Source organism: Arachis hypogaea, chromosome 11 (genome assembly GCF_003086295.3).
Source record: "Arachis hypogaea cultivar Tifrunner chromosome 11, arahy.Tifrunner.gnm2.J5K5, whole genome shotgun sequence".
Classification (NCBI taxonomy): domain Eukaryota; kingdom Viridiplantae; phylum Streptophyta; class Magnoliopsida; order Fabales; family Fabaceae; genus Arachis; species Arachis hypogaea.
The window spans coordinates 111,293,790-111,304,280 of NC_092046.1; the positions used below are offsets into that span (position 1 = coordinate 111,293,790).

At 41.7% G+C, this 10,491-nt stretch overlaps 1 non-coding gene across 1 annotated transcript; it reads right to left on the reverse strand.

Moving 5' to 3' along the window:
• Positions 1-628: 628 nt before the first annotated feature.
• On the reverse strand, positions 629-736 carry LOC112724341 (small nucleolar RNA R71). The gene has a single exon (XR_003163508.1). It is a non-coding gene; the product is annotated as a small nucleolar RNA R71 (small nucleolar RNA).
• Positions 737-10,491: the final 9,755 nt, after the last annotated feature.

Sequence of the window (10,491 nt, forward strand, 5' to 3'; positions counted from 1 at the left end):
CCCCCTCTTCTTCTACTCACACAGGGATCCCTATACTGTGGTATAAAGGATCTCTATTATTATTATTATTTTTCTGTGCCCTCTTCTTTGTCATATGAGCAGGAGCAAGGACAAGAATATTCTTGTTGAAGCAGATCCAGAACCTGAAAGGACCCTGAAAAGAAAATTAAGAGAAGCTAAATTACAACAATCCAGAGATAACCTTTCAGAAATTTTCGAACAGGAAGAGGAGATGGCAGCCGAAAATAATAATAATGCAAGGAGGATGCTTGGGGACTTTACTACACCTAATTCCAATTTACATGGAAGAAGCATCTCCATTCCTGCCATTGGAGCAAACAACTTTGAGCTGAAACCTCAATTAGTTTCTCTGATGCAGCAGAACTGCAAGTTTCATGGACTTCCATCTGAAGATCCTTTTCAGTTCTTAACTGAATTCTTGCAGATATGTGATACTGTAAAGACTAATGGAGTAGATCCTGAAGTCTACAGGCTCATGCTTTTCCCTTTTGCTGTAAGAGACAGAGCTAGAGTATGGTTGGACTCTCAACCTAAGGATAGCCTGAACTCTTGGGATAAGCTGGTCAAGGCCTTCCTAGCCAAGTTCTTTCCTCCTCAAAAGCTGAGCAAGCTTAGAGTGGATGTTCAAACCTTCAGACAGAAAGAAGGTGAATCCCTCTATGAAGCTTGGGAGAGATACAAAGGACTGACCAAAAAGTGTCTTTCTGACATGCTTTCAGAATGGACCATCCTGGATATATTCTATGATGGTTTATCTGAGCTATCAAAGATGTCACTGGACACTTCTGCAGGTGGATCCATTCACCTAAAGAAAACCCCTGCAGAAGCTCAAGAACTCATTGACATGGTTGCTAATAACCAGTTCATGTACACTTCTGAAAGGAATCCTATGAATAATGGGATGCCTATGAAGAAGGGAGTTCTTGAAGTTGATACTCTGAATGCCATATTGGCTCAGAATAAAATATTGACTCAGCAAGTCAATATGATCTCTCAGAGTCTGCATGGAATGCAAGCTGCATCCAACAGTACTCAAGAGGCATCTTCTGAAGAAGAAGCTTATGATCCTGAGAACCCTGCAATAGCAGAGGTGAATTACTTAGGTGAACCTTATGGAAACACCTATAACTCATCATGGAGAAATCATCCAAATTTCTCATGGAAGGATCAAAAGCCTCAACAAGGCTTTAATAATGGTGGAAGAAACAGGTTTAACAATAATAAACCTTTTCCATCATCCACTCAGCAACAGACAGAGAACTCTGAACAAAATACTTCTAATTTAGCAAACTTAGTCTCTGATCTGTCTAAGGCCACTGTAAGTTTCATGAATGAAACAAGATCTTCCATTAGAAAATTGGAAGCACAAGTGGGCCAGCTGAGTAAAAGGATCACTGAAATCCCTCCTAGTACTCTCCCAAGCAATACAGAAGAGAATCCAAAAGGAGAGTGCAAGGCCATTGACATAAGCACCACTGGCCGAACCTGTGAGGAGAGGAGAGGACGTGAATCCCAAGGAGGAAGACCTCCTGGGACGTCCAGTGATCAATAAGGAGCTTCCCTCTGAGGAACCAAAGGACTCTGAGGCTCATCTAGAGACCATAGAGATTCCATTGAACCTCCTTATGCCCTTCATGAGCTCTGATGAGTATTCCTCTTCTGAAGAGAATGAGGATGTTACTGAAGAGCAAACTGCCAAGTTCCTTGGTGCAATCATGAAGCTGAATGCCAAATTATTTGGCATTGATACTTGGGAAATTGAACCTCCCTTGTTCATCAATGAACTAAGTGATATAGATCAACTGACATTGCCTCAGAAGAGACAGGATCCTGGAAAGTTCATAATACCCTGTACCATAGGCACCATGATCTTTAAGGCTCTGTGTGACCTTGGTTCAGGAATAAACCTCATGCCCCTCTCTGTAATAGAGAAACTAGGAATCTATGGGGTGCAAGCTTCTAAAATCTCATTAGAGATGGCAGACAGTTCAAGAAAATAGGCTTATGGACAAGTAGAGGACGTATTAGTAAAGGTTGAAGGCCTTTACATCCCTGCTGATTTCATAGTCCTGGATACTGGAAAGAAAGAGGATGAATCCATCATCCTAGGAAGACCTTTCCTGGCCACAGCAAGAGCTGTGATTGATGTTGACAGAGGTGAAATAGTCCTTCAATGGAATGAGGACTCCCTTGTGTTTAAAACTCAAGGATCTCCCTCTGCAACCATGGAAAGGAAGCAGAAAAAGCTTCTCTCAAAACAGAGTCAACTAGAGCCCCCACAGTCAAACTCTAAGTTTGGTGTTGGGAGGCCACAACCAAACTCTAGGTTTGGTGTTGAACTCCCATATCCAAACTCTAAGTTTGGTGTTGGAGAGTCTCAACAAAGCTCTGCACATCTGTGAGGCTCCATGAGAGCCCACTGTCAAGCTATTGACATTAAAGAAGCGCTTGTTGGGAGGCAACCCAATTTTTATTTATCTAACTATATTTTTCTTAGTTATATGTCTTTGTAGGTTCATGATCATGTGGAGTCACAAAATAAATATAAAAATTGAAAACGGAATCAAAAACAGCAGAAGAAAAATCACACCCTAGAGGAGCATCTGTCTGGCGTTCAGCGCCAGAACAGAGCATGGTTCTGGCGCTGAACGCCCAAAATGGGCAGCTTCTGGGCGCTAAACGCCAGAACAGGCATGGTTCTGGCGTTCAACGCCAGAAATGGCACACAAATGGGCGTTGAACGCCCAAAATGGCCACCAACCTGGCGTTGAACGCCCAGAGTTGTGTGCAAAGGCATTTTTACATGCCTAATGGGTGCAGGGATGTATATCCTTGAACACCTCAGGATCTGTGGACCCCACAAGATCCACTCAGGATCTGTGGACCCTATAGGATCCACTCAGGATCTGTGGACCCCACAGGATCCCCACCTACCTCCACTTACTTCTTCTCACCACTCTCTTTCACACAACCCCATAAACACTCTTCCCAAAAAAACCCTTCACCCATCACCTCAAACTCTCTTCCCCATCACCTCTTCACCACTCACATCCATCCACTCTTCCCCATAAACCTACCTCATAAACTCCACCTACCTTCAAAATTCAAAACCAATTTCCCACCCAAACCCAACCATATGGCCGAACCTTAACCCCCCCTCCCTTCTCTATATAAAGCCCTCCATTCTTCATCAAATTCACACAACACACCCCTCTACACTCCTCTTGGCCGAAACCACATCTCCCTCTCCCTCTCCTCCATTTCTTCTTCTTCTTCATCTATTCTTTTGTTTATTGCTCGAGGGTGAGCAATATTCTAAGTTTGGTGTGGTAAAAGCATAAGCTTTTTGTTTTTCCATTACCATTGATGGCACCTAAGACTGGAGAATCCTCTAGAAAGGGGAAGGGGAAGATAAAAGCTTCCACCTCCGAGTCATGGAAGATGGAAAGGTTCATCTCCAAAGCCCATCAAGACCACTTCTATGATGTTGTGGCCAAGAAGAAGGTGATTCCCGAGGTCCCTTTCAAACTCAAAAGAAATGAGTATCCGGAGATCCGACATGAAATTCAAAGAAGAGGGTGGGAAGTTCTAACAAATCCCATCCAACAAGTCGGCATCCTAATGGTTCAAGAGTTCTATGCCAATGCATGGATCACCAAGAACCATGATCAAAGTAAGAACCCGGATCCAAAGAACTATGTTACAATGGTTCGGGGGAAATACTTGGATTTTAGTCCGGAAAATGTGAGGTTGGCGTTCAACTTGCCAAACATGGAAGAGAACGCACGCCCCTACACAAGGAGAGTCAACTTTGATCAAAGGTTGGACCAAGTCCTTATGGACATATGTGTAGAAGGAGCTCAATGGAAGATTGACTCCAAAGGCAAGCCGGTTCAACTAAGAAGATTGGACCTCAAGCCTGTGGCTAGAGGATGGTTGGAGTTCATTCAATGCTCAATCATTCCCACTAGCAACCGGTCTGAAGTTACTATAGACCGGGCCATCATGATCCACAGCATCATGATTGGAGAAGAGGTGGAAGTTCATGAGATTATACCTCAAGAACTCTACAAGGTGGCTGACAAGTCCTCCACCATGGCAAGGTTAGCCTTTCCTCACCTCATTTTCCACCTATGCAATTCAGCTGAGATTGACATAGAAGGAGATATCCTCATTAAAGAGGACAAGCCCATCACTAAGAAGAAGATGGAGCAAGCAAGAGAGCGCATTCATGGAGCTCAAGAGGCGTATGGAGCTCATCACCATGAGATCCCGGAAATGCCTCAAATGCATTTTCCTCCACAAAACTATTGGGAGAAAATTAACACCTCCCTAGGAGAATTGAGTTCCAATATGGGACAACTAAGGGTGGAACATCAAGAGCACTCCATCATGCTTCATGAAATAAGAGAAGATCAAAAAGCAATGAGGGATGAGCAACAAAGACAAGGAAGAGACATAGAAGAGCTCAAGGACATCATTGATTCCTCAAGAAGGAAATGCCACCATCACTAAGGTGGATTCATTCCTTGTTCTTATTTCTTTGTTTTTCGTTTTCTATGTTATGTGCTTATCCATATTTGTGTCTTCATTACATGATCATTAGTAGTTAGTACTTATGTCTTAAAGTTATGAATGTCCTATGAATCCATCACCTCTCTTAAATGAAAAATGTTTTAATTCAAAAGAACAAGAAGTACATGAGTTTCGAATTTATCCTTGAACTTAGCTTAATTATATTGATGTGGTGACAATGCTTCTTATTTTCTGAATGTATGATTGAACAGTGCATATGTCTTTTGAAGTTGTTGTTTAAGAATGTTAAATATGTTGGCTCTTGAAAGAATGATGACTAGGAGACATGTTATTTGATAATCTGAAAAATCATAAAAATGATTCTTGAAGCAAGAAAAAGCAGCAAAGAACAAAGCTTGCAGAAAGAAAAAAAAATAGAAAAAAAAATAGAAAGAAAAAGAAAAAGCAAGCAGAAAAAGCCAATAACCCTTAAAACCAAAAGGCAAGGGAAATAAAAAGGATCCCAAGGCTTTGAGCATCAGTGGATAGGAGGGCCTAAAGGAATAAAATCCTGGTCTAAGTGGCTAAACCAAGCTGTCCCTAACCATGTGCTTGTGGCGTGTAGGTGTCAAGTGAAAACTTGAGACTGAACGGTTAAAGTCAAGATCCAAAGCAAAAAAAAAAAAAAAGAGTGTGCTTAAGAACCCTGGACACCTCTAATTGGGGACTTTAGCAAAGCTGAGTCACAATCTGAAAAGGTTCACCCAATTATGTGTCTGTGGCATTTATGTATCCGGTGGTAATACTGGAAAACAAAGTGCTTAGGGCCACGGCCAAGACTCATAAAGAAGCTGTGTTCAAGAATCATCATACTGAACTAGGAGAATCAATAACACTATCTGAACTCTGAGTTCCTATAGATGCCAATCATTCTGAACCTCAATGGATAGAGTGAGATGCCAAAACTATTCAAGAGACAAAAAGCTATAAGTCCCGCTCATATGATTGAAGCTATGTTTCATTGATAGTTTGGAATTTATAGTATATTCTCTTATTTTTATCCTATTTGATTTTCAGTTGCTTGGGGACAAGCAACAATTTAAGTTTGGTGTTGTGATGAGCGGATAATTTATACGCTTTTTGACATTATTTTTAGTATGTTTTTAGTAGGATCTAGTTACTTTCAGGGATGTTTTCATTAGTTTTTATGTTAAATTCACATTTTTGGACTTTACTATGAGTTTGTGTGTTTTTCTGTGATTTCAGGTATTTTCTGGCTGAAATTGAGGGACTTGAGCAGAAATCAGATTTAGAGGTTGAAGAAGGACTGCTGATGCTATTGGATTCTGACCTCCCTGCACTCAAAGTGGATTTTCTGGAGCTACAGAACTCGAAATGGCGCGCTTTTAATTGCGTTGGAAAGTAGACATCCAGGGCTTTCCAGCAATGCATAATAGTCCATACTTTGGCCAAGAATAGATGACGTAAACTGGCGTTCAACGCCAGCTTTCTACCAAAATCTGGCGTCCAGCGCCAGAAAAGGAGCCAAAACCAGAGTTGAACGCCCAAACTGGCACAAAAGCTGGCGTTCAACTCCAAGAAGGACCTCTACACGTGCAACACTCAGGCTCAGCCGAAGCACACACCAAGTGGGCCCCGGAAGTGGATTTATGCATCAATTACTTACTTCTGTAAACCCTAGTAGCTAGTTTATTATAAATAGGACCTTTTACTATTGTATTAGACATCTTTGGATTACCTTATGATCTTTTGATCATCTTAGGATCTTAGGATCATCTTTGAATTCCTGGTTCTTAGATCAGAGGGGCTGGCCATCTCGGCCATGCCTGGACCTTTCACTTATGTAATTTTAACGGTAGAGTTTCTACACTCCATAGATTAAGGTGTGGAGCTCTGCTGTTCCTCAAAGATTAATGCAAAGTACTACTGTTTTCTATTCAATTCATCTTATTTCGCTTCTAAGATATCCATTTGCACCCAAGAACGTGATGAAGGTGATGATTATGTGTGACGCTCATCACCATTCTCCCCTATGAACACGTGCCTAACAAACACTTCCGTTCTACATGAAATAAGCTAGAATGAATATCTCTTAGATCTCCTAACCCGAATCTTCGTGGCGTAAGCTAGAATGATGGCGGCATTCAAGAGAATCCGGAAAGTCTAAACCTTGTCTGTGGTATTCCGAGTAGGATTCAATGATTGAATGACTGTGACGAGCTTCAAACTTGCGATTGTTGGGCGTTAGTGACAGACGCAAAAGGAGGGTGAATCCTATTCCAGCATGATCGAGAACCAACAGATGATTAGCCGTGCTATGACAGAGCATGTGAGCATATTTTACACTGAGAGGAGGGGATGTAGCCACTGACAACGGTGATGCCCTTGCATAAAGCCAGCCATGGAAAGGAGTAAGACTGATTGGATGAAGATAGCAGGAAAGCAGAGGTTCAGAGGAACGAAGGCATCTCCATTCGCTTATCTGAAATTCTCACCAATGAATTACATAAGTATTTCTATCCCTATTCTATTAATTATTATTCGAAAACATGGTGGACGAAATTGTGATCCTCAAAGTTAGTCTCTTTGTATTTGTATGAAATCAAAAATACCCCAAAGAGATCATGGTGTAATGAATTGGGATTTTAATAATCCCTGGTAATGGCACGTGTAATCACAACTCCATTCAACTAACCAGCAAGTGCACTGGGTCGTCCAAGTAATACCTTACGTGAGTAAGGGTCGAATCCCACGGAGATTGTTGGTATGAAGCAAGCTATGGTCACCTTGCAAATCTCAGTCAGGCGGATTTAAACATGATATTTTATTAGATTAAAATAAACAATAAAAGGGATAGAGATACTTATGTAGATTCATTGGCAGGGATTTCAGTTAAGCGAATGGAGATGCTTTTCGTTCCTCTGAACCTCTGCTTTCCTGCTATCTTCATCCAATCAGTCTTACTCCTTTCCATGGCTGGCTGTATGCAAGGGCATCACCGTTGTCAGTGGCTACATCCCCTCCTCTCAGTGAATCATATGCTCACGCACCCTGTCACGGCACGGCTATTCATCTGTCGGTTCCCGATCATGCTGGAATAGGATTCACCCTCCTTTTGCGTCTGTCACTAACGCCCAACAATCGCGAGTTTGAAGCTCGTCACAGTCATTCAATCATTGAATCCTACTCAGAATACCACAGACAAGGTTTAGACCTTCCGGATTCTCTTGAATGCCGCCATCATTCTAGCTTACGCCACGAAGATTCTGGTTAGGAGATCTAAGAGATACTCATTCTAGCTTAATTCATGTAGAACAGAAGTGTTTGTCAGGCACGCGTTCATAAGGGAGAAGGATGATGAGCGTCACACATAATCATCACCTTCATCACGTTCTTGGGTGCGAATGGATATCTTAGAAGCAAAATAAGAAGAATTGAATAGAAAACAGTAGTACTTTGCATTAATCTTTGAGGAACAGCAGAGCTCCACACCTTAATCTATGGAGTGTAGAAACTCTACCGTTGAAAATACATAAGTGAAGGTCCAGGGCATGGCCGAGAGGCCAGCCCCTCTGATCTAAGAACCAGGCGTCCAAAGATGTCAAATACAATAGTAAGAGGTCCTATTTATAATAAACTAGCTACTAGGGTTTACATGAGTAAGTAATTGATGTACAAATCCACTTCTGGGGCCCACTTGGTGCGTGCTTGGGCTTGGGCTTGAGTGTTACACGTGCAGAGGCCATTTGTGGAGTTGAACGCCAGTTTCTGTGCCAGTTTGGGCGTTCAACTCTGGTTTTGGATCCTTTTCTGGCGCTGGACGCCAGATTTGGGCAGAAGGCTAGCGTTGAACGCCAGTTTACGTCGTCAATTCGTGGCCAAAGTATGGACTATTATATATTGCTGGAAAGCCCTGGATGTCTAATTTCCAACGCAATTGGAAGCGCGCCATTTCGAGTTCTGTAGCTCCAGAAAATCCACTTTGAGTGCAGGGAGGTCAGAATCCAACAGCATCAGCAGTCCTTTTTCAACCTCTAAATCTGATTTCTGCTCAAGTCCCTCAATTTCAGCCAGAAAATACCTGAAATCACAGAAAAACACACAAACTCATAGTAAAGTCCAGAAATGTGAATTTAACACAAAATCTATTAAAAACATCCCTAAAAGTAACTAGATCCTACTAAAAACATACTAAAAACAATGCGAAAAAGCGTATAAATTATCCGCTCATCATTTTTTTCGCTATTATTTTTTTAATGCAAGCTTTGTTCTTTGCTGCTTTTTCTTGCTTCAAGAATCATTTTTATGATTTTTCAGATTATCAAATAACATGTCTCCTTGTCATCATTCTTTCAAGAGCCAACATATTTAACATTCTTAAACAACAACTTCAAAAGACATATGCACTGTTCAAGCATACATTCAGAAAACAAGAAGCATTGTCACCACATCAATATAATTAAACTAGGTTCAAAGATAAATTCGAAACTCATGTACTTCTTGTTCTTTTGAATTAAAACATTTTTCATTTAAGAGAGGTGATGGATTCATAGGACATTCATATCTTTAAGACAGAGTTACTAACTACTAATGATCATGTAATGAAGACACAAACACAGATAAGCACATAGAAAACGAAAAAAACAGAGAAAGTAAGAACAAGGAATGAGTCCACCTTGGTGATGTCCTTGAGCTATTCTATGTCTCTTCCTTGTCTTTGCTGCTCCTCCTTCATTGCTTTTAGATCTTCTCTGATTTCATGAAGGATGATGGAGTGCTCTTGATGTTCCACCCTTAGTTGCTTCCAATAATTGTGTGGAAGAAGATGTATCCCCTGAGGTATCTCAGGGATCTCTTGATTTGCAGTCAAATGTTCTACCACTGAGCTATAGACCCTTGATGGAAGCTTTTGTCTTCCCTTTCCTTCTTTCTAGAGGCTTCTCTGGCCTTAGGTGCCATTAGTGGTTATGGAAAAAAAACAAAAAAGCTATGCTTTTTACCACACCAAACTTAGAATGTTGCTCGCCCTCGAGCAAAAGAAGAAAGACTGAAGAATAAGAAGAAGATATGGAGGAGATGGATGGGAGTGTGTGTTCGGCTATATGGGTGGGATTGGGTGTGAGTGGTAATTGGAAAGTAGAAGGGATGATCATGAATGGGAAGAGAGATGATGAGGTAGGTGGGGATCCTGTGGGGTCCATAGATCCTGAGGTGATCCTGTGAGGTCCACAGATCTTGAGGTGTCAAGGCATTTACATCCCTGCACCAATTTAGGCATGCAAAATGCCCTTGCACACAACTCTGGGCGTTCAGCGCCAGGTTGGTGCCTATTTTGGGCGTTCAACGCCCATTTGCTACCATTTCTGGCGTTGAACGCCAGAACCATGCTTGTTCTGGGCGTTCAGCGCCAGAACTATGCTCTGTTCTGGCGTTTGAATGCCAGACAGATGCTCCTCCAGGGTGTGATGTTTCTTCTGCTGTTTTTGATTCCGTTTTCAATTTTTATATTTATTTTGTGACTCCTCATGATCATGAAACTATACATAACTAAGAAAAATATAGTTAGATAAATAAACATTGGGTTGCCTCCCAACAAGCGCTTCTTTAATGTCAATAGCTTGACAGTGGGCTCTCATAGAGCCTCACAGATGTGCAGAGCTTTGTTGAGACTTTCCAACACCAAACTTAGAGTTTGGATATGGGAGTTCAACACCAAACTTAGAGTTTGGTGGTGGCCTCCTAACACCAAACTTAGAGTTTGACTGTGGGGGCTCTGGTTGACTCTGCTTTGAGAGAAGCTTTTCATGCTTCCTCTCCATGGTTGCAGAGGGAGATCCTTGAGTTTTGAATACAAGGGAGTTCTCATTCCATTGAAGGACTATTTCACCTCTGTCAACATCAATCACAGCTCTTGCTGTGGCCAGGAAAGGTCTT